This window comes from Urocitellus parryii, chromosome 2 (assembly GCF_045843805.1).
Source record: "Urocitellus parryii isolate mUroPar1 chromosome 2, mUroPar1.hap1, whole genome shotgun sequence".
Taxonomy (NCBI): domain Eukaryota; kingdom Metazoa; phylum Chordata; class Mammalia; order Rodentia; family Sciuridae; genus Urocitellus; species Urocitellus parryii.
In genome coordinates, this window is record NC_135532.1 from 10,651,664 (window position 1) to 10,676,466 (window position 24,803).

At 44.0% G+C, this 24,803-nt stretch overlaps 1 protein-coding gene across 5 annotated transcripts in view; it reads left to right on the plus strand.

The window, feature by feature from the left end:
• Positions 1–277: 277 nt before the first annotated feature.
• Positions 278–24,803, plus strand: part of Ggact (gamma-glutamylamine cyclotransferase) — a 39,351-nt gene continuing 14,825 nt past the window's right edge. The window contains exons 1-3 of one of the 5 annotated variants that reach the window (XM_077795128.1): positions 278–359; positions 5,471–5,629; positions 22,645–22,766. The gene's annotated coding sequence lies outside the window, so the exon portion shown is untranslated. Of the gene's footprint in view, positions 360–1,488; positions 1,528–5,470; positions 5,630–22,644; positions 22,767–24,803 lie in introns of those variants that run through there. The other 4 variants (XM_077795129.1, XM_026399332.2, XM_077795130.1 and 1 more) reach the window with 4 other exon arrangements.

The window sequence follows — 24,803 nt, forward strand, 5'->3', positions numbered from 1 at the left end:
TGTGGTGTGCCCCAGGAGTCACAGCGCAGCGTGAGTGCCCAGGGGCGTTAGAGGGCATGTGTCTGAAGTGGGGCTTCCAGGAGCGCGGAGGAGGCTGAGTCTGCGTCTGCGGTGGCGTCCCCAGGTGTGGGAGCGGGTTGCGGTCTGGAGAGGTTGCAGTGCGCGGCCAGGTGTGACGTGGCGTGCGGCCCGCGAGGTCAGGGCCAGGGCGCGGCCGGAACCCGGGCGCCGCAGGGTCGGGCGGAGCGGCGTGCAGCCTGCAGGGGGCGCCGCCCGCAGCGACTTAGGGGCGGCGCCCGAGCAGGGCATTTCCGCTCCGCGGCGGGCGCGCGATCCCAGGGCGGCGCGAGGGGCCGCAGGTGAGGCGCAGGCGCGGGCGCGGGCGCGGGCGGCGCGGGCACGGGGCGCCGTTGGGCCAGGGCCGCCGCGGGAGCGTGCCGGAGCCGGGAACCGCCGCAGGCCCCCGTGGGTGCCGCGTCCCCGTGAACGGCCACCCGCCCCCAAGGCCGCTTTGGCAGGATCGAAGCGGGGACGATTTCAGAAATCCAGCTTTTGATTTTAGAGATGTTGTTTTGAAGGACACCAAAGCCTGCAGAAGAAAAATTAAAACTTCTGGCCTTGCGCGCTTCGCTCTGAGGTTTCCTGGAGCCACTCGAGGGGCGTCTGGACTTGGGAGAGATCCTCTTCCTGGCTTTCAAGTGCGGTCACGGTTGCTGCTTGTCTGTTGGCCAGGGCAACGCCACCGGCTCGCTCAGAACCCCGCAGCTTGCTGCTGGGGTTGAGTTCAGTGTCTTAGTATTGAAGGGATAAGATGATGCACTAGAATTGTGACTGTGTTTTTCTTCGTTTTCTTGTTGAGAGTAGGTTATTCATTGCCCCGGGGTTGGGGGCGGGGGGATCACGAAATAAAAACTAAAGCATATCTCTGAATTAATTGGATTGACCTATATAAAGTGTGGGGTTTAAGCACAACACACAGGCTTTTGTCCATTTTCTTGGAACTGAAGACTTCCCTGGCCCCATTCAATGTAATGACGTGCCACGATGGAGAACCCTGCAGTCTGGACTCCTTTTTTTCTGAAACAGCTCCCAGAAGAAGCCATAAGTTTTTGAATAAGCAAACCTCTCTTCCTCGGTGCACAGCATTTATCTTTTAAGAGCTGAGTTTGCAAAGTTAAATTCTAATTGGTGGATTTTTGTATGGAAATATTTTATACTAGTTGATCTTACCAACCAGAAACCTAACTACTAACACTAGGCCTGGAGAAGGTGATTATTCACTGTGATGCTGGCAGGAGGTAGCAATATGTGAACAAAACAGGGGTAGAAACCTATTTTTTTTATTTTTATTTTTTAACGGTTTATTTTTCTATTTAGTTTACCTCCTAATATCTCTCAGTTCCAGCTGTCAGCATTTGCAGTCCTGAAAGGTGGAAAACCTGGCTACTGAAGACTTTATTTGGAGAGCCTCAGTTAAACGTGACCACCCGGTTCCAGGAATTCATTGCTTAGTTGAAGGACTCTATGGTCAGTGAAACCGCTCAGAGCAAGGCAGCCTTGTTTAGTCAGCAGGCCCTGCCCCTGAACCCAGAGGGGTGCAGGCTGTGGTTACTCTGTGTGGTATTGGTGGACCCCCTCAAATGGCTTTCCAGAAGGGACCCAGTGATCGGAAGTCTCTGGTTTGTGTGGCATCCAGTGTGCTGTTGGAGTGGAGATGCACACTCACAGGAAGATGGCAGGGAAGGTCACGCCAGGCCCAGACCTTGAGCACAGAGTGAATTCTTGTAGGAAAGTGGCATTCCTGGAGGATGACACCATGAGCAAAGATAAAATGCTTAAAGTGAGACTAGTGAAGAGTTCAGCCAAGTTGCCCCCAGTGTGGGGAGGACTGGTCAGACAGGTGCCTGGGGAAAAAGCTCTCTGGTGATCATCAGCTCATTTTTACTCAAGGTTCTGATGTCTTTCCTTCTTTTTTTTTTTTTTTAAGAAAAATGTAAGCAAACATAGAAGCACAGGGAATAGTATAATTTCCATATATCTGTCAAATAGATCACATAATTCTCCTCCTCCTCCTCCTCCTCCTCCTTCTCCTCCTTCTTCAACTTAAAGTGGTTTATCCCAGACAACATAACAGTTCCCCTCTAAATAGTTCTGTATCCACCTTCAAAAAATGGACATTTTCTTTGTTGTTGTTTTTGTGGTTCAGAGGATAGGAAAAAGAAAAGGGGATACTCTCAAGGGAGAAAGTGGGTTCACTCCCAAGGGAGACAGTGGGTTCTCAAGGAGGAGAGGGACAGTATGCCTCTCCTGCACTCCAGTTTTATTGGGGAGCCCAGAGAAGTTTCCAGAGAGTTGTTCCTAAGTATACCTTTTGACTTTTTTAATTTTTATTTTTTAAATTTTTTTTTGTTTTCATACAGTACTTAGGGTAATAATGTTCATCTCATTCCACCATCTTTCCTACCCCCATGCCCCCTCCCTTCCCCCTCCCTCCCCTATGTCCTATCTAAAGTTCATCTGTTCCTCCCATGCCCCCCATCCCCATTATGAATCAGCCTTATATCAGAGAAGACATTCAGCATTTGGTTTTGTAGGACTGGCTTACTTCATTCAGCATTATTTTCTCTAACTCCATCCATTTACCTCTAAATGCCGTGATTTTATTCTCTTTTAATGATGAGTAATATTCCAATGTGTATATATACCACATTTTCTTTATCCGTTCATCTACTGAAGGATATCTAGGTTGGATCCACAATTGTGAATTGTGCTGCTATAAACATTGATATGGCTGTGTCCCTGTAGTATGCTATTTTAAAGTCCTTTGTGTATAAACCAAGGAAATGGATGGTTGAATCAAATGGTGGTTCCATTCCCAGTGTTCCAAGGAATCTCCATATTCCTTACAGATTGGTTGCACCAATTTGCAGTCCCACAAGCAATGTCAGAGTGTGCCCTTTTCCCCACATCCTCACCAATGCTTGTTGTTGTTTGTATTCTTAATAGCTGCCTTTCTGACTGGAGTGAGATGAAATCTTAGAGTAGTTTTGATTTGCATTTCTCTAATTTATAGAGATGTTGAACATTTTTTTCATATATTTGTTGATTGTATATCATCTTCTGAGAAGTGTCTGTCAGTTCCTTGGCTCATTTATTGATTGGGTTGTGTTTTTTTGTTTTGTTTGTTTGTTTGTTTGTTTTGGTGTTAAGTTTTTTGAGTGCTTTATATATCCTAGAGATTAGTGCTCTATCTGATGTGCATGTGGTAAAAATTTGCTCCCATTCTATAGGCTTTGTATTTACCTCACTGATTGCTTCTTTTGCTGAGAAGAAGCTTTTTAGTTTGAATCCATGCCATTTATTGAGTCTTGGTTTTAATTCTTGCACTACAGGAGTCTTATTAAGGAAGTTTGGACCTAATCCAACATGATGGAGATTTGGGCCTACTTTTTCTTCTACTAGCTGCAGGGTTCTGGTTTAGTTCCTAGGTCCTTGATCACTTTGAGTTGAGTTTTGTGCAAGGTGAGAGAGAGGGGTTTAATTTCATTTTGTTGCATATGGATTTCCAGTTTTCCTGGTACCATTTGTTGAAGAGGCTATCCTTTCTCCAATATATGTTTTTGGTGCCTTTGTCTAATATAAGATAACTGTATTTATGTGGGTTTGTCTCTGTGTCCTCTATTCTGCAACATTGGTCTACAATTCTATTTTGGTGCCAATACCACACTGTTTTTGTTACTATTGCTCTGTAGTATAGTTTAAGTTCTGGTATCGTGATGCCACCTGCTTCGCTCTTTCTGCTAAGGATTGCTTTAGCTTTTCTGGGTCTCTTATTTTTCCAAATGAGTTTCATGATTGCTTTTTCTATTTCTATGAGGAATGTCATTGGAATTTTGTTTGGAATTGCATAAAATCTGTATACTGCTTTTGGTAGTATGGTCATTTTGATAATATTAATTCTGCCTATCCAAGAGCAAGGTAGATCTTTCCATCTTCTAAGGTCTTCTTTGATTTCTTTTTTTTTAGTGTTCTATAGTTTTCACTGTACAGGTCTTTTACTTATTTCATTAAGTTGATTCCCAAGATTTTTTTTTTTTGAGGCTATTGTAAATGGGATAATTTCATTGTTTCTCTTTGAGAATATTTGTCACTGATATACAGAAATGCCTTTGATTTATGGGTGTTGAAAAAATGGACATTTTCTTGTAAAGCCATAATAACATTGCCACCTAATGAAATTGACAATAATTTCTTACTGTTTTCTAAACCTAGTTCATAGAGAGATTTCCCCGATTGCCTCAAAAATGCTTTTTTTCTTTTTTTGGTACTGGGGTTTGAACCTTGGGGCACTCAGCTACGAAGCAACATCCCTAGTTCTTTTTATTTTTTATTTTGAGACAGGCTGCCACTAAGAGAGATGTACTTTTTATTGTTGGTTTGTGTGAATCATAAGCCAAACAAGGGCCACACGTGGTATTTGTTGATTATCATTTTCATCTAGGGCAGGCAGTTGGCTAGATACTCTCAGCTTTGCAGGCCGCGGGGTCTCTGTGTGACTTTCTGTCACACAGTAACCATAGCTGATATGTAAGTCAGTGAGTTGGCTGTGTTCAAATAACGTTGCATTTTCAGAGTTGTTTTGCTTTGTTTTAAACTCCCTGGTGGGTTAGACTTACCCATAGGCCATAGTTGGCTGACCCTGGTCTGGAGCAACCTACGGGTTTAATGCTAATGACTTGCTAATGACACTTGGTTTGTTGCCTGTAAAATGCTTTATTTTCTGGGTTTATGTGGCTGCTCTTTGTACAGTATGATTTAACCTGCTCCTCTAGCCCCTGTATTCTTATGAATTGGAAGTTAAATCTAAAGGCTCAATCAGATTCATTGTTGCTGTTTCCAGCAAGACTACTTCAGAGTGGTTTTAATTTTTTAAAAATATAAATTTATCTGACTTTAAAAGATTAGAGACTCTCATCCTGAAAACTCGGCATTCTTTTTTTATTATTTATTTATTTATTTATGGTAGTTGTAGATGTACAGAATGCTTTTAATTTTTTTTTTTTTTAAATGTGATGTTAAGGATCAAAGCCAGTGCTTCACACATGCTATGCAAGCACTCTACCACGGAGCTTCAGCCCCAGCCCCAAAGCTTAAAATAAGCTTTGCCTGATGGCAGTGAATCCACTTTTTTCCTTCTCTCCTTACTTATTTGTAGGAGAGATTATAGCTGTTATTTCTCGGGGAGGTAGAGAGTTTGAACCCCTCCTCTAGGTCTGTGTGAACTCCCCTCTATTCCAGGCTTCCTTGGTGCCTTGGGCTGGAGGATCACGTATTCCTACCGAATAGAGACTTTCCTTCCATGGACCAAGCCCAGGGTTTGAGATTGCCTTCCAAGAGGCATTGGGTTTTTGTTTTAATTCCCTTGAACACTGCATTTTACTCACTTCTTATTTTACCTGACTCTCTCCAGCAGACTGAGATCCAGAAACTTGGTGCACATGGACCTTTGGGTCTCTGCGTGAGGCAGGCGTGCTCTCCTGTATCCTGAGGAAGGATTCCAAAGCTGAAAACTCTCAGACTCTCTGTGCTCCTGGATTCCTGGGCCACACAGCTTTGAACAAACTTACGGGTGAGAATTATTTCCTCTTTTCTGGACTATTCCTAACTCCTAAATCCTAGAGGCGCTGAAGCAATATGCTGACAGATAGTGCACACAGAGCCAGTTGGAATCCCTTGTCTTTTTGTTACTTAAGAAAAGTAGGGGGCGGGGGCTGTGGCTCAGTGGTAGAGCACTTGCCTAGCATGCATGAGGCACTGAGTTCGATCCTCAGCACCATATAAAAATCAACAAATAAAATAAAGATATTCTATCCATCTATAACTACAAAAAATTTAAAAAAAAAAGAAAAAGTAGGGGCCGGGGGTGGTGGCACCTGTGTATAATCCCAGGGACTCAGGAGACTGAGGCAGGAGGATCACAAGTTTGAAGCCAGCCTCAGCAATTTAGTAAGTTCCTAAGTAGCTTAGGAAGACCCTGTCTCAAAATAAAAAAGGAACGTATCTCAGTGATAGAGTGCCTCTGGTTTCAATCCCTAATACTATGGGAAAAAAAAAAAAAAAAACGGAATAGTAGGAGCAACTGTGTTTATATTCCTTTACCAATTTTTGAATTGAGTGTTGATCTTATTGATTTATAAAAATTATTTATATGTTAATGATACTAATCTTTTGTCATATAGACTATAACTCTTTTCCCTCAATTGTTTTTGTATTTGTTTACAGTTTTTGTGCTCTTCAGAAAATTTTAATTTTGTGTAGTGAAAAATATCAGTCTCCCTTTTATAGTTTTTTGTTTTGTTTTGCTTGGAAAGAACTGCCCATTTCAAGATTTTTAAAAATTCATGTTAACACAGATAAGTGAACATGTGATCAGAGCTGGTGTATTATTCGGCTTCACATTACTATAATAAAATTCTTTTTTTTTCTTTTTTTTATTGTTGGTTGTTCAAAACATTACATAGCTCTTGATATATCATATTTCACACTTTGATTCAAGTGGGTTATGAACTCCCATTTTTACCCCATATACAGATTGCAGAATCACATCAGTTACACTTCCATTGATTTACATATTGCCATACTCGTGTCTGTTGTATTCTGCTGCCTTTCCTATCCTCTACTATCCCCCCTCCCCTCCCCATAATAAAATTCTTGAGGTAATTATTTTATAAAGTAAAAAAGATTTATTTTTCCTCACTGTTTTGAAGGTCCAGTCCAAAATCAGACAGACCCACTCTTTGGGCCTCTGGTGGCTGTGTCCGACAGCGTGGCAGAGATCACATGGCCATGATCACATTCATAAGCCAGGGAGTAAAGGGGAAAAGACCAGGGTCCTCTTCTAGGGCATGTGCCCAGTGAACTGAGGACATCCCATAAGGCTGCACTTCCTAGCAGTTCTACCACCCTGCAATGGCATCACCCTGGGGACCAAGCTTCTCACACGGGGAACTTTGGGGGTTGAATATTCAGCATCCCAACCTACAGCAGAGAACATGTGACTCTGAAAAAGAAGACTCCAAGTAGGACGACTTCTACCAGATAATGTCCAAATACTCAACCCTTGGCATTAAAATGAGGCCATTGCTGGTAAGGGTTGTGGTTTGGAGATGGGTAGTTGAGGAATCTTTAATTATGTCATTATACTAGTTTTGTAGTAAACTTCTCATAATAAACAAGTTTTCTTTATAAAAGAAAGAATGGTAGGGGAGACTCTCTTCATCCCATTTGCTCATATTCACTCATATTCCATAGCTATTTGTTAGGCAGTTCTGTGCTACCCATGATGTCCCATGGTTCTATAGGTAGGAGACCTGTAAAAACCAGTCAAAGTTCATAGGAATCCTATAAAATTGCTCCATTTCAGTTTTTATAGGTGTCTTACACCTAGGACCACAAGACATGGTGATTTAGCATTGGGGTATGGGGTTCATAAATGCTCATGGTCTTGAACTTAGAGGTTGTACATGGGAGGCAGATATTAATGGGGCAGTGGCTGATTAGGCAGCTACCTTGAGAGTATCTATCTACCTATCATTCTGCAGGGTGGAGAGTCCATAGCTTCCCACGGCAGTTCTTCTGTCTTAGTGACACTGCGATCATGTCACACTGAACGGCAGGCCCTGTTAGCCTTGGCTGTCTCTCTTCATAACCATATTAGTGTCAGGTCTTCTATCACAAAGTACCCCAAACCGGGAGGCTTAGAACAACAGATATTTATTCCCTCCCTGTTCACAGAGATTCAAAATCTAAACCCAGGAGTGGGCAGGGCTGCCCTCCCTCCAGAAGCTCTGTGGAGAAATCCCTCCTGCCTCTGCTGGCCAGTGGCGGCTCCCAGTACCCCTTGCTCTTGCTCGTGGCTGCCTCATGCTGGTGTCTGTCCGTCATCACATGGCCCTCTCCCTTCCCGCAAGACAACTGGCATTGGACTTCAGGCCCATCCAGATGCTCCAGGGCGTATCACCCGCCGTCCTTCACTTACCCACAGGTGCAAGGTCCGTTGGCCGGGCCAGGGAACATGCGGTTCTGAGAGTCAGGACCTGGACCTTTGGGGAGCCTTTACTCTCTGCTTCACTCTGCAGTACAGCAGCCACCACTGGGGCAGAGCAGCTCCCCAGACACATTAATACTAGCTGCCCCTGTCCTCGAGGAGTGTCCCCACGTCTGCTCTCCCCCCAGGTTCTGGTGTGCTGTAGCCCTGCAGGCCCCTCGGGCCTCAGCGTTGGTAGGAGGGCGTCTTAGTCCATTTTGTGCTGTTGTAATCTGAGGCCAGATAATTTGTAAAGAGTAGAGATTTATTTCTCTCAGTTCTGGAGGCTGGAAGTCCAAGACTGGAGGGGTAGGGGCTGTGTCTGCAGGGCCTTCATGCTGGCCGTCCCACGGCGGAAGGACAGGGGGGTAAGAGCACCAGAAGGAGAGAAGGGGCATGCACTGCTCGTCTTCTCAGGAGCAGAGCACTCTGCCAACGTGTCTGCTGCTGCAGCTGTTTTACCTGTTTAAGGGTCCCTCAGGGGAAGGATGAGTTTTCATGTTAGCCAGGGCTGCGGGACTGGGAACTCTGGTTAATAAGCCTGCGCCTTCCTCATTTCATCATTTTGGGAAATAATCACAGCCGCCTGCTTCAAAGACTCTTTCTCCCTCGATTTTGCTTTCTGTGAAGTTAGGTGCCGTTGATGAAAGCCTGATACAAACTCACGAGTGGGAGTCAGACCACCTGATAAATGAATAGAGAACCGTTTGACCCTATTCCCAGGAGTGGTTGAAAAGACCAGGTCACTATCAGTGTGACAGTTAAGTGAGGAATTACGACCAGCAAGCTCTTATAGCCAGATAGAAGCCAGATAGATTTGCAGGTGAGCCAGGTGTGCTAGGTCCCAGGGCCTAAGTCAGGTGTGACACACTCTGGATCTGCTAACTGCAAGAACCTTCCAGAAGCTCAGTTACATGCTGCTTCTTACTAGCTTCTCTAGTCTCCATTGTCACTTTCCATCTGTGCTGACTAGCAAATTGAACACACTTTGCGAATTCCATTGGCCCAGGTGTCAATATACAGGTCGAACATCTCTAACCCAGAAATCAGAAATGTTCCAAAACCTGAAACTTTTTGAGTGATAAAGTATCGGATTTTAGAGCATTTTGGATTTCAGATTTACAGATCAGGAATGTTCACCCCATGCAAATATCCCCAAATCTGAAAACTGTGAAATCTGAGACACTTCTAGACCTGTGGGTTCCAGATAAGGAATATGCAACCTGCAGTGGTGGCATAAGTTTTCTCATGTAACTTCTGAAGAATGTCTGTAACAAAGTCACCTGTGACAAACTGGTATTAGAGTAGTTTGCCACTGGCATTGCTTGGGATTAGAATCCCTAGTAGAAAAGTAGGTTTTTGGGCTGGGGATGTGGCTCAAGCGGCAGCGCGCTCGCCTGGCATGCGTGCGGCCCGGGTTCGATCCTCAGCACCACATACAAAGATGTTGTGTCCGCCGAAAACTAAAAAGTAAATGTTAAAAAATTCTCTCTCTCTCTTTAAAAAAAAAGAAAAGGTTTTATGTTCAAAAATTTCTCTGTGGCCTCGTAAGTTCCAGTATCTCTTTACCAGTGAACGGTTTTCAAGGTCAACTTTGTGATCCAGGCTCCCTTAGAAAACAGCTACTTCCTCTTCCAGTCTTTCTGATACTTTAGTTGTGCCCGGGTAAATGATGAACCCCTGATGAAGAAAGACCAGGGAAATATCATTCCTGTCCTTCATGCTTAACAATGAGGTTGTTCCTGCAGAGACTCCTCCAAGTAGGGGACCCTCCTCCTCCTCCTTTTCCTCCTCTTCCTTCTCCTCCTCTTCCTTCTCCTCCTCTTCCTTCTGCTCCTTCTTCTTCCTCCTCACCCCCATCCCTCTCTCTGTCTTTTATTAAGATCATTGCCCAGACCTTACAAGTGGAGTGTAAAACTTCTCCTGCACCAGCCACGAGCATCAGGGACCACCCCGACTCAGTTTTACTGTTTGCTTCTGGAGAATCTTGAAGCAAATCCTATAAATCATGTCATTTCATCTCCAAATGTTGCAGTAGGAATTTTGTTTAAAAGATTCTTTTCTTACATAACTAAAATCCTAATTATTGAGCAAAAACTCCATAATATCTAATACTGTATTTTGTAGTTCCTTGATTCTGTAAGAGCAAAGTCTGTGCGGCACACGTTCTGGTTGGAGTTGGTGAGAGCCATTCCTCATACTCACTTCTACGCCTCATGAACCTTTTAATAGTAAATGTGTGTCAAGCACTGATTCAATTCAATTCTGAGTGCTCTTATTCTACCTTTTACTTAATTTCAAAGTAGTTGCGTGAATAATATGTGAATATATTATTTAAATGTATATATGGTGAAATCGACTTTTTTGTGCAGTTCTGAGGTTTTAAAATGTGGTGGTTCTTGTAACCATCATCACAATCCAGCTCCCCAGAGCACTTCCATCACCAGAACATCCAGAAGACTCCCTCCTGCTACCCTTCCTAGTCAGGCCTCCCTGGTAACCAGTCATCTCTTCCCCATCCTTAGAAGTTCTGCCTTCTCCCAGATGTCATGAAAATGGAATTTGCAGCATAGAACCTCTGAGACTGGCTTCTGTCACTGAGACAGTGCCTTTGCCCCTCCTCCGTGCAGGCATCCTTTTTTGATGTTGTGGTCTGGATGTCCACAGTATGTCCATCCACTGTGGGAAGGCGTCTGGATTATTTCAGCCTCTGGTGATTATGAAGAGAGCTGCTGTAAATGTATGTATGTAGGGTTTTGTTTGAAGAAAACTTCATCTCTCTAGAGTGAATCCCTAGGAGCACAATTGCTGGTAGGTGATACGCTACTTTTATAAGACACTGCTAGACTTAATTATATAGGAAACTTTCCAGAGTGGCTCTACCCCTTTGTGTTCCCACTAGCAATGTGAGGGAGTTCCAGTTGCTCCACATCCTTGTCAGCACTTCATATGATCAGGTTTGGGTTTGGTTCGGGGGTTTTTTGTTTGATTGTTTGTTGTTTTATTTTGAGCCATCCTAATAGATGTGTGTTTTTTTCTTTTTTCATCTGTTAATTATATGATTTCAGGTTTTTGAGATTATAAAAGAATATATTTAATCTTGAATAAATGAGAGCATTAAATTTATTTTAAATACTTGTTATAAAAATAAGTATTTGATTTTTCTGGTGATTTTCTACATTTAAATATGGCAAATATTCTATATTGAAAAATCAATTAAAACCAGAATGTTTTACAGACTGGAGTCTCTTAAATCTCACCCACTGAGAGATGGAGCTTGGCAGAGGAGTGTGAATGTTAATATCTGGGTGTGAATTTTTCAGTGATCAGTTCATCACAGGCCCCTGTGAGTGTCTTGTTCCTATTTTTAGTGCTAGTGGCCAATGGTACTATGTTTGTTTTTGCCACCAGTTTCACGCTAGATTAGGTTGATGGGTGAATAGTTAATTACCTGGCAGCAAATTGGATGCACATGGAGAGTCTTTTAACTGTAGTGATGTCTTTTAACTGTAGTGAACACTTGTCATGGTTTGAAACAATGGACCTCTACATGTTTCTGAAACGGAAGTCAGAGCTTGCCTTTGACCACCTCTCTCCTTGTGAAGCCATGGCCAGCACAAGGAAGGAGACCCTTTGACTTTCCCTATCCTGTGCCTCCCCCTTCAGGTGATTCAGGGACTGGTCACTGGTCACGCTTGCTTCAAAGTGTGGAGCTGATGCCTAAGTTAATTCCTGAAATGCATTGTTTGTGGTTTTTGTTTTGCTGTTGTTTGTTTTGCAGTACTGGGGATGGACCCAGGGCCTCATGCATACCAGACAAGTGTTCTACCAGTGAGCCACATCCCAGCCCTCAAAATGCACTGTTAATGTCAGTCCTCAGCCGTCGCTCCTCCCACCAGATGAGACTGTGAAAGTCTTCAGACACACAGGGTCATTGCTGAAGGAGGCCTTATCTGTACTTTCACGCCTCACCCATTAGCTTCTATGGTTCAGGCTTCTAGTTGGTGGTTCTGTTTAAAACCCAGGGGTTGGAGGGTTCTGTTAACTACCTGGAAGAACAATGGTGTGGAGGTTTTTCTCTGGGACTTGATTCTCCCTCTTTTGCTTCCAAATGCCACTGGAAAGTCAGACCTATTGACATACCTTCCTTTCTAACTGAGGGACTTTAGAAAGAAAAAAGCTGAGCTAACACAGAAAGGAAGATCGGGGGCAGAAAGCCAGTGGGTTTTTGAGGTTGTTGTGGTTGGAAGCCTTAGAACCTAGAACTAGGAAGGTTTGGTTCAAAGTGTTGAAGAAATAGGATAGACTTCTGTAGTCAAGTAACTTTTGGTTAAAAACTAACATTAATTGACCCTCCCATCAATTAGGGCTAGGAAATGTCAGAAGTAGTGAAGGATTAGTAAAGATCTTACCTCCAGTGGACTTAAGTCTTTGTTTTGCTTGAAGTTATTTATTTTGGTACTGGAGATTTAACCCAGTGACTCTTAATCACTGAGCCACATCCCCAACCCTTTTTATTTTTTATTTCAAGACAGGGTCTCACTAAGTTGCTTAGAGCTTCACTAAGTTTGCTGAGATTGGCCTTGAACTTGCAATCCTCCTGTCTCAGCCTCCCTGGTTGCTGGGATTGCAGGTGTGTGCCACCACACCCGACTTAAAATTATTTTTTAATCATCTTTAAATGATATGCTGTTGGAATTATTTTAATGCAGTCATATATATGTGCATATATATCTGGGTGAGGATGAGAGGAAGGGACAATGGAAATGCATGTGGCCTTTAATCCGGGGGTTTTAGAATACCAGCCTAATACCCCTGCTGCCCCCTGGTGGCAGTGTATTAAACAGTGCAGTTCACAGGCAAGCATAACCCAGCCCATTGACTTCCCTGCCCAAGAATCCTAGGGCAGCCTAGGAGACAGTTTTTCTTTCCACTCTCGTGATGACTACTTGGGTGATTTCTGATAAATCATTTAGTTTAAAGTCCATATTTCACTTTCTTCAGCTTTAACATGTAATTTCTTTTTTTTTTTTTTTTTTTTTTTTTAGAGAGTGAGAGAGGGGAGAGAGAGAGAGAGAGAGAATTTTTAATATTTATTTTTTAGTTCTCGGCGGACACAACATCATTGTTGGTATGTGGTGCTGAGGATCGAACCCGGGCCGCACGCATGCCAGGCGAGCGCGCTACCGCTGAGCCACATCTCCAGCCCTAACATGTAATTTCTAAAGTTTCTTCCAGCTTTAATGTCTTTTAATTCTCTGACGATGTTCACAAACATTGTGTGGTAGAGATGTGTCAAGTTTCATTTTTTTCCCTTGGAATCTATACCCTAATTCCAGGTAGTTATTCAAGAAGGCAGGTTCTAGAATACTTCCTGAAAGGTGATGGGATTCAGCTCTGGGCAGGAAACTGCATGGATCTGTAGCAGCACAGTCCACATGATTTATATGATGATCCTGCATCATTATTAAAAGTTTAAAAGTTACATCATTCAGAAAACTTAATTTTAATGTGGAAAAATGCATAATAAAATTTACCATCTTGGCCAATTTTAAGTGACAGTTCAGTAGTGTTAAGTATCTTCACATCATTGGGCCATCTTTGCTGTTATTCAGTTCCAGAACTTTTTCATTTTGCAGAACTGAAGGTCTGTACAATAACTCTTCATTCCCTTCTTCCCCCAGTCCCTGGTAACTACCATTCCATCTTCTGTCTCTATAAATCTATTCAAGATACTTCATATGAGTAAAATCATGTTCTATTTGTCCATTTTGACTGGCTTATTTCACTTAACATAATGTCCTCACAGTTTATTCATATTGTACTAGAATTTCTTTGGGTGGCTTCCATTGCTTGGCTATTGTGAATGCTGCTGCTGGAAACATGGAAGCCATGCCATTTTCAGTGTGCCATGTTGTACCATATTTATCAGTGAAGAGAAGAGTCTATATGATTTTTAAGAACATTAATCAAACATACTAGGTGATTGGTATATGCACTTTTGTATGGATGTGTAATTTTAAAAGGAACTAGGACTGGGAGTGTAGCTCAGAGGTAGGGCAGGGCACTTGCCTGGCATGTGAGAGGCCCTGAGTTCAATCCTCAGCATTGCAAAAAACAAAAAGTTTAAAAGGAATATTTATCAGATACAGCTGTATGCTGTATCTGTGATGCAGGCTAGTAGCTATCCCTTCTAATTCTGTGGTTTACCCTTCTGTCAGAAGGAGACTGATAGTTCTTAAAAATCACCTGAAATAATGTTGTGAACAACCAATAAAAAAAATTTTAAAAAAAGATCACCTCCGATAAAATTAAAAAAAAAATCACCTGAAAGCTAGAATTTGCCTATACATTATCTCCATCCATTAGTCCTCAAGGTGGGCATTATTCGTTCTGGTTTTCAGTGCTATAACTGATGTTCAGAGAGACGAAAATCCTTGAACAAGGGCGCACAGCTTAAAGATGGCAGGGCGAGGCTGACAGGGAAGTGTGGCCCACCTACTGCAAAAGCATGTGTTCTTGTGCCTGCACTGGCTCCTGCTTCCAGGAATGACACCAAACAGCTACCATCTGAAAACAATATCACAAAATTGCAGTGTTTATGATAAATAACTCAGAGAAACTTTCATAATGTCTTTGAATTATAGCAACCCTTTGCCTGTTGCTTGCAGAGAGAGCATTGTAGATGAGTTCATCTGAGACGCATCTCCAAGGCTTGCTTCTGGAGGATTTTGCAGAATAAATCTCCCTGCTTTCAAAGGGTGGTCCTCATGTGCTGATCCCTGTGTTTCCGAAGTTCCCCTCCACTGCGTCAATATTTTCCCTTACTTCCCTTAGTCAGGGCGCTAAGACCAGTGTCATTGCACCTTGCCCCCTGTCTCTATAATGCCATGGTGTTTGGGCCTCGAGCTCTGCAGCTGCTCTGCCCTGTGTTTCACATAGGTGAGGAAAGGGCTATAGACTGTCCTCAGAGGGGGTTTTCTTGGACACTCTGCAAGCTCCCGAGGAGACCCAACACAACTTTCCCTCACAGGGGCACTTTCACATGAACAAAGAAGTAGCTTCTGAGCAGCCGTTGAAGCCTTTCTAAGAGTTTCTGGGCAATCAGTGACATTTCTTGGGACTTTAGAAACCTAGAGATGGGTGAGAAACTTCCAGAGACTTCTGGAGGCCCAGCTGCCTGCACTCCAGCTCAGAGCACTGGAGCCCAGACCTGTTGTGCTGGTGACACCAGGTGCTCAAAGCAAACCACGTCACGTGTTGTGCATTCTTTGAGTGGTCCTTCTTGTTGCTTAATGTTTGTCAACTTAGAAGCATAAGAGTAAAAACATTAAAATGTGTACTCCGCCTTCTCCAGGAAACAGTCTCAGAGTTACATAAAATGATGGTATGTTTAAAGGGCTAACATGTATTAACTTGGAAAGGGCTAACTTTTAATTCTGAAGATGTGTGTGGGGCGGGGGGATAGTGAGGATTGAACCCAGGGGACTCTACCACTCAGCTACATTCCCAGCACTTTTAATTTTGAGACAGGGCCTCATTGAATTGTAGAAGCTGGCTTCAAACTTGCAATCCTCCTGCCTCAACCTCCTGAGTCTCTGGAATTACAAGTGTGTACCACTGTACTGGGCTTCATATTTATTTTTACATATTTTTAAATAATTTGCATGCTTGAAGTGTATCTTCTAAAAAATATAGGTTTAGATATGTTAAATCTTTGATACTAGGAAAAGGTGCTTTTTGGTTCATTGAACGTTCCACATAGATGAAGGTTAAGCAGAAGTCTTTTCTGGAAAGTCCTATGACAATGAGTTAGTGTGCCTGCCCTCTCTGTTTCTACAGTACGCAGAGCTTGAAACCCCTTTAATCAAGAAGGTGGTAATTCAAAAGCATAAATATAAAATTAAACTGCCCCTCCCACCACCAATGGCTCCCCCCCACTTGGATAATAGTAATAGACCTTGAGCTGCAGGACAGTGGTCAAGTCCATGGCCTCAGTGGGCACTGGTAGCCCTTGTCCAGCACTGTACCTGCCACAGTGAACTCAGAGTGACCTCTGCAGTCAGTGTGGTGTGCACGTGTGGAACAAACAGTGAGCTGTAACCCTGGATAAGCCCGCCTTCCTGTTGGTGAAGGGAATTTTAAACTAAATATTGGAAACTATTTTGTCAAGTCTTTGTGATCCAAATAGAAAAAAGAAATTGGCTAATTGGGAATTCCAAGAACCAGATGACCAGCATCTGGTTTTCTCTACAATGTTGCTCTCTGAGCAGGGTAAGAGGGTCACGGTGTGCCACCTGCTCTTAAGTAGAACACTTGCCTCACGTGTGCAAGGCCATGGGTTTGATTCCAGTGTCACAAAAAGAAAGGAGAAAAACACAAAAGGAGAAAAATAACTGAAATTGAATGAATGGGGGCTCTGGAGAGGAACTGGCTGGAGAGGAAGGTGGGAGACCAGAAGCCCTAGTGTGAGTGGCAGGTCCAGGGCTGTTGGGCAGGCCCAGGCCCGGGCAGTGGGTAGAGGCTACCAGGAGCTGATGTTCCCAAACAGGGTGGGAGAGAGGTGGGCGGGTTTCATCTGCACTGTTTCTTGCCAACATGGCTTAGGCTGGGCCATCACAACACAGTTCTTTGACAGGGGCTTAAACAGCACAAGTCTATTTTCTCTCGGTTCTGGAGGCTGAAATTCTGAGACCAAAGCATGACAGGGTTGGTTTCTTCAGAGGCCTCCCTCCTTGGCTTGCCAGTGCCCCTTTCTGTGTGTGTCTGTGTCCTAATCTCCTCTTCGGAGGTCACTGGCCCTGCTGGACCAAAGCTCACTCTCATGACCTCATTTTAACTTAATCGTCTCACCTCCAGACACAGTGCAGATATGGTAGGGACCCAAGTCAGCCCATGACAGCCACGGACTTTGGGTTTACCCAAGTCAGCCGTGTGTGCTGTGCAGTTCCAGGTGAGTATTTCAGCTGGGGGCACAGGGCAGGTGCTTGGCAGCGCTTGTTTCTGAGAAAGGAAGAGTTTGAACTCGGAGTCAGATCCCCAAGGGCAGGTCCTAGCCCTGCTGCTTACCAGCCGTGGGCCTGGGGGAGGGTCTGTGTGCTGTTTCCTCATAGGTCCCAGCAGGGCCAGGTCAGTCGATGCAGGAGGTTTCATTTGGCAGTGGCAGGTGCTCTGGAGAGCAGGTCAGGATGACACTGACACAGGATCAGAGAGGATGGAGCTGCTGGGGGAAGAGAGTTTTCTGTGTGAAGTTAACACAGGTGCATGGGCAGGGCGACGGAGACGCAGCCTTGCCACACTCGACTGTGCAGAATGGCTGGGGTGCTCTCTGTCAAGGCCACACAGGCGGTGGGCAGGATGTAGGATACAGTTTCACAGAGATTTCCACCTGCTCCCAATTACCCAGCCTTAAGCTGGAGCTTGTGCGGTCGGCAAGATGAGCACTTCTGTCCCCTTCTCAGAGCCATCCAAAGCCCAGGAAGGCTAAATGAGGCCCCCCAGGAGCCTCCCTAAATCCAGTCCCTTAGAATCCCACTCTGGCAGAAGGGCTGCAGAAGGTCCAGGTCCGAGGCTGTGTCCAGCACCTTCTCAGAGCAGGGAGACTCTGGGGAGTAGCTGTTGGGCAGAATCAATGTTTTTCTAGTGGTTTCTCTCATTCAGAACAACTCCATCTGCTGGGCCTGCACAGCCAGGCCCCCATGCACCCGTGCACCCTCAGGGGATGTGCCACCCTCCTCTGTGGGGTGCCAGGCATCACAGCACAGCAGAAACCGAGGCTCAGAGGTTTGTCCATTTGCCAAGGCCCAGAGCCCAGGCTCCTCTCAGGGCAGTGGAGGGCCCCAGCCCAGCCCAGCTCTTCTGAGCAAGGGAGTATTTTCTGCAGGGAGGGCTTTTCTTCTGAGGTGGTATTATGTGGCCTTCAGAGATGCCCACTGCTGCCATCTTTGACCTGCTCCACACATTTCAAAATCTCATCATTTCTGGGTTAATAGCACCAGCAAAGACAAAGGCCACATGTCTCAGAAGAGTCCTTCTTGGTAAGACCCAGTTCTAAAATGGGTCCAGAACTTGGGCAATGAACCAAGAGGCAGAACTTCCCTGGCCATTTATATCCATGATGGTCAGAGTAAGCAGGTCTCCAGGGCAGCTCTTAACTAGTGTGGAAATCCTGCTTCTACCAGAAGAAGATGTAACCAAAAGGCAATGTAAAACAAAGTGCAAGCAAGTTTGGGGATGATTAATGGAAAAGTCACGGGAGCAGTGTAACAGGGAACCTGAACCCAGAGGTTGAAGCGTCCTGGATAGTTAGCGTTTAATGAGACTCAGGCAAGTGTCGCCAGAGCTCCCCTGAGGTGGGCAGGGGTACACTGTGATGAAATGAGACCCCACTCCCTCCCTGGGCCCTGAAGGAGAGGGGGAAGCGCAGCCTGGGCTGTCAGAGATGCTCCTGATTTCAAAGGTTCTGACCTACTTTGCACACATATCAGTGTTGTTAGATCACATGCTCTGGCTCTTAGAAAATAACTCCATTGTGCTGTAGGACACTGTGTCCTAGGAACACACAAAAAAAGCACCTTGGCCGAGAGTCTAGGAAAACAAAGATTATGTGAAGACATGGAGCGTCTCTCACAAAGCCCCAGGCGGCTGAAGGGACTCCTGGGGTCAAGTGATATAAGAGTCCTCAGCCAGGAGGGGTCAGTAGGTGAAAACAATAGAAACAAGTGTTTGTCCAGCAGGCCGCATGTGCCTGAGACTAAACCAGGGCTGACTCCCCCAGATCCCCTCTGGGACGGCAGGGGAAGTGGCTTGGAGCCACACAGCCGCCAGGCACGGGCCTGGACCTGGAGCTCAGGGCTGTGGATCATGTCGTCTAGAAATAGAGCTGGGACCAGACAACAGAGAGCCCCAGCCCCAGCCCTTCAAACTGGATAGAAGAGGCCTGGGTGAGCCTGTGTGGCCAAGAGAAGTCCTGAGACTGGCACTAACATGACCCCAGGTAACCCAAGGTGGGAGGAAGATGGCTGTGTTCCAGAGCTGGCCTTTTCTTCAGATAAATTGTCTCTGTTAATGACATGCAATGAAATCCACCATCAACTACAGGTCCAGTGGTTTCTTCTTTAAGCTCAGCGAATGTTGACAAGTGTATATGTACTCATGCAAGTCAAGGCCCAGGACAGCTGTGTCACCCAAACCTTCCTCCAGCCCCTTTGCAGCCATTCCTGTTTTCTGTCCCTGTCCTGTGCCCTCTCTTCCACACAGTATTCAGTCTTGGGTGTCTGGTGTCTCTCATTCGGCATGTGCCCTGAAATTTATCCAGGGTCTTGTATCTCTGCGCCTTGATTGGTTCACGCGGTCTCCAGGTGATGGGCCTCTGGATTGGTTCCAGTTATTGGCTGCTATGAACAAAAGAGCTGTGGACACAATACCTTTATTTTATTTATTTATATGTGGTGCTGAGGGTCAAATCCAGTGCCTCACACATGCTAGGCGAGCGTCTTACTTACTGCTGAGCTACAACCCCAGCCCAATCTTGGATATTTTCATTCCCCAAAGTGAGCTTGCAAATATATGTTTAACTCTATAAAATCTGTCGAACTATTTTCCAAAGTTGTTTCAAATGTCTGAGAGTTTCAGTTACATTGCATCCTTGCCAACACTTGATGCTAGTATTTTTCAGTTTTAGCCATACTAATACATATGTAATAGCAGCATTGTGATTTTTTTTTTTTTTTTTTTTTTTTGCTTTTCCTTAATGACTACTAGTTGTGTCTTTTCATTGCTTACTTGAGATTCATTCATCTTTGGTAAAACATCTGTTCATGCCATCTTTTGCCTGTTATTACTGAGGTTATTTTCTTCTTCTTGAGTCATGGGAGTTCTTTTTGCATTCTGGATAGAAGTCCTTTACCAGATATAAGTTTTGCAGATACTTTCTTCTAGTCTGCATTTGCCTTTTTATTTACTTGTCTTCAGAAGTTTTAAAATTTCATGCTATCAAACTTACTGTTTTTAAAATGGTTTTTTGTGTTCTAGCAAAAGATATTCTTTCTAAAAGTTTTAGCTGTTACGTTTGGATACATTCTAAGTTTAGCAACACAGAGTGAAGATGAGGGGTTTTTTGCACATGGACATGGACCATTTGTTTAAAGACTGTCCACACCCCATGAATTCCCTCAGCACCTCTACTGAAAGCAGTTGACCATACAAGGGTGGACTTGTGCACTTGTGCACTTGTGCACTTGTGCACTTGTGCACTCTCTTCCATTGATTTTTTTAATTATTTTTTTAAAATGCCACAATTTACATTCCACAGAATTTGCCATCCTCAAGTGTACAAGTGGGTGGTTTTAGTACATTCACATCCTACCCACTAAAGAACATTGCACTGATCTCCATGTCTATCTTTTGTCTAATTCCTTGCTGTCTGTATTGTAGCTTTGAGGTTTTCAACTACAAACTTTGTTCACCTTTTTCAATATTGTTTTGAGTGTTCTAGATCCTTTGACCTTTTATGAAATTTTAGATCCAGCTTATCAATCTACAAAAAAACACCTTGAAATTTTCATTAAAATTAGGTTGAATTTATAGCCCAACTTAGGGAGAGTAAGCATTTTTAATTACATCCATTCTCCATCAAAACACAGTATATCTCCATTCTACTTAGATATTGAATTTCAACAGTTTTTGAATTTCTAGTGCTTGAGTCTTGCACACATTTTGTTAAATTTGACCTTTAGAATCTTGATTTTTTTTTTGGTGCTATTGTAAATAGTACTAGAGTTTTTAAATTTTCAAGTTCCATTTTTTCTCTACCAGTATATAAAAATACAGTTGATTGCATTTATTAATTAATCCATTTATTCATTTCTGTGGTACTGCAGATTGAACCCAGGGGCACTCTACCACAGAGCTACATTCCCAGCCCTTTTTATTTATCTATTTTTATTTTGGGATAGAGTCTAAGTTGCATTTATAGCCCAACTTAGGGAGAGTAAGCATTTTAACTACATCCATTCTCCATCAAAACATATCAAAACACACTGGCCTTGAACTTGTGATCTTCCTGCCTTGGCCTCCTGAGTCTCTGGGATTGCAGGTATGCACCATCATGCCTGGCTGATTTTTATATATTGACCTTGTATCTTAAATTCTTGCTAAACTCTTTAGTTCTAATCACTTTTTTGTGTATTGCTTAGTATTTTCTATACAGAAAGTCATGTCAATGGGAAAAATAAAAGGATAGTTAGATAGTTCCTGCTGAATGGAACTGGGAAGAGTGGACGTCTTCACCTTCCTCCAGTACCGGGGGCCCTGTTTGGTCACTCACCGTGAGGAAGGCTACAGGCTGTCAGTGATTCCTAGCTGCCTCTTACCAGGTTGAGAAAGTCATCTTCTATTCCCAGTTTACTGAGAATTTTTGTCCCGGATTTGTATATATATATATATATATATATATATATATATATATATATATATATATAGAGAGAGAGAGAGAGAGAGAGAGAGAGAGATTCTCTCTCTCTCTCTCTCTCTCTCTCTCTCTCTTTTTGTAGATGCACACCACACAATGCCTTTATTTTTATGTGGTGCTGAGAATTGAACCGGGGTCCAGCCCGTGTTAGGCGAGTGCTCTACCGCTGAGCCACAATCCCAGCCCGGGTTTTTCTATTTTAATGTGCTCCTCTGGTGAGTCATTAATTTTTAAATATTAAACTATCTTACATTGCTAGGGTGAAACATTTCTTGGTAACGATGTATAACACCTTTTATATTTTTTTAATATTTTATTTTTTAGTTGTAGTTGGACATAATACCTTTATTTTATTTATTATTATGTAGTGTTGAGGATCGAACCCAGGGTCTTGCATTTTGCTAGGTGAGTGCTCTACCACTGAGCCACATGCCCAGCCCCAACTTTGCTAATATTTGTAGAAGACTTCTGCATTTATGTTTATGATAGTAGCCTGTAGTTCTCATTCATTTGTACCAATTTATTTATTTGGTTTTGGAACCATAAGTGGAATTACTTCTTCAGCACTTATAGCAAGCCAGGTGTTGTGATGCACACCTGTAATCCAGCAGTTTTGGAACTGAGGCATGAGGGTGTAAGGATGGCCTTAACTTAAGAAGGGCCTTAGCCTAAGTAACTCCATTTTGAAATAAAACTGCACTCCCTACCAGGTACACCTACGGAGCCCTCCAATATGGTCATCAGGCACAGCCTGATAAAATAAGTCACTTTCCACAACCCTGATAAAACTCAGAGTGAAGTTTCTGTCATTTGCCTTCACCCTGATAAAGGCAAAAGGCAAAAGTTCAGGGCAGAGACCACCAGACTAGATGACCTCAGAATGAAAGATGTCACTGAGAAACCTGGTAACCGCTGATAAGGATTGAAAGGGTGGTCAGAAGCCCCAAAATTAGCATAAATGATGGAGCAAATGAGCAGACATTCAGCCAGCCAACACTGATGCACAAAGGCCTGAGCCTGATGAGGATCTGGACTGACATCCTAACTGTTCTCATCCATCTGTCCTCACCACCCTCAAACTCCACAGCAGCCTCTTGACTCTGGTGAGAAAAGGACTTCTCCTTATGACCATCTCCTCAGCCAGCCATCAACTCAACTCCACCCCAGGAGAAGCCTCTATCGGTTCCTGACCTGGTTGCTGTGGTCTGAGTGAGTGTGCATCTGCTGGACTTAAGACTTTAAATCTAGCATTTAAGCTTGGCGTGCAGAGGGAATGTCTGCAATAGGTCTGTCTTGATTGAGTATATTTGCAGTGCTTAGAATTAATTAGAATTTTTTGCTTTGAATTGATTATGTCTGTTGCAATGCCCAGCATTAAGGATTATCATTCTTTGATTAAGAACCTATAGAGTGATATTGTATGATATGATTTGAGTAAATAAAACATTGAAAAGGGAAGAAGCACACGGACATTCTTTATCTCTCCCCTCGACTGTAGATGTCAAACTTTTGCCATTGTGACAGAGGGTCACAAGTTCAAGGTTAGCCTGGGCACCTAAGCAAGACCCTGTCTCAAATTTAAAAAAATTAAAAGGATTAGGGTTATAGCTCAGTGGTAGAGTGCCCTGGGTTTAATCCGTAGTATCTCTCTCTCTCTCTCTCTCTCTCTCTCTCTCTCACACACACACACACACACACACACACACACACACACATGGAATTATGAGTGTGGCTTCCTCTTCTAGTTTTGGGAATTTTGTGTAATGCTGGTTTTATTTCCTCCTAAGTTTCTAAGCATGGGTAGGATTGACCTCTGAAGCCATCTGCCTCTATGCACAGGTTCTAAACCAAGTGAAGGCGTATGAATAGGTAGAGGGCTGTTCAGGTCGTCGCGTCTTCTGGAATAAGCTTTGGTCCTTTGTGTCTGCCTTTAGAAAACTTTTCTGTTTCATCTATATTGTAGAATTTCTTGGTGTGAAGTTATTCATTATATTCCTCAATTGTAATGTACATATAGGGATGTCCCTCCTTGGTGAGGGCGATGAGGTGGAATCCACAAACGACTCAGCGTCCACCTGGCTCTCTCTAGTCTTCAAGAAAGACCTGGGTTGGGCTGCATTCATACCTGGCTTTGTACATGGAGGAGAAGGGTCCCCTGCAGCCAGTTGAGTTGCGAGCTGGGGTCAGGGCTCTCGCAGAGCCCACAGAATTGGTGAGAGGGCACCTCAGGAGCTTCCTGGTCAGACAGCCCCTCTTCTCCCCCTTGGGTACTGACAGCTGGGGAGGAGGGCTTGCCTCTGTGAAGGGGCCCACTTCCTGGAAAGTGACCTTTATTTCAAATGCGGGAATAGGAAGAAGGGAGAGAAATCCCTGAACTGGAAAATAGGGAGATCATTGTTATATTAAAACAATGCCAGGTTTTCATGAATTTTGGAGGAGAAACGTTGAACTTCTAAGGGATCAGAGTATTCTCTCTATGCGTCCTGCCCCTTCTCTGCTCCCTCCTTTGCCACCTCAGTACCAGGTGCAGGCAGATGCAGAGCTGGATTTCCAGGGAGGAGTAAAGAGCTGAACATTTAAGGCCTTCAACTGGGCCTCTGGTTAACCCCCCAAAAGCACGTGGTTTGTGAGGCATGCCCTCTGGGTAGTCACTTTTCCTCTTTTGGGGGAATTACTGAGATAGAGGTGAAGTCTGTCGGTGCCAGCCAAGGGGTAGGAAGGGGCCAGCAGGTTCCTTGTGGGCTGTGTGGACTGATCCCAAGTGGGACAGAAGAGGTTTGCTTAGCTTGGACAGCTGAGAGGCAGAGGAGAGAGTCCCTTCTTCTTCCTGTTTACCTGTACAATTTTTGTTTGTTAATTGAAAAAGTAGTTTGGGGCTGGGAGTGGTGACATATGCCTTTAATGCTGGCTACTCTGGAGGCTGAGGCAGGAGGATGGCAAGCTCAAGGCCACCTGGGCAACTTACCAAGATCCTGTCTCAAAATAAAAAAAGGGCTGGGGTGGGGCTGTGGCTGTGGCTCCGTGGTAGAGTGCGCACCCAGCATGTGCAAGGCCCTGGGTTCCATCCTCAGCACCACACAAAGATAAACAGATAAAGGTATTGTGTCCCTCTACAACTAAAAAAGGGCTGGGATGTAGTGGTAGACTGCCCCTGGGTTCAATCCGCAGTAACCACACCTGCCCCCCACCAAAAAGAAAGTAGTTTGGGCAGGGAAATGACAGAGCTCCTATAGACAAAAAAAAAAA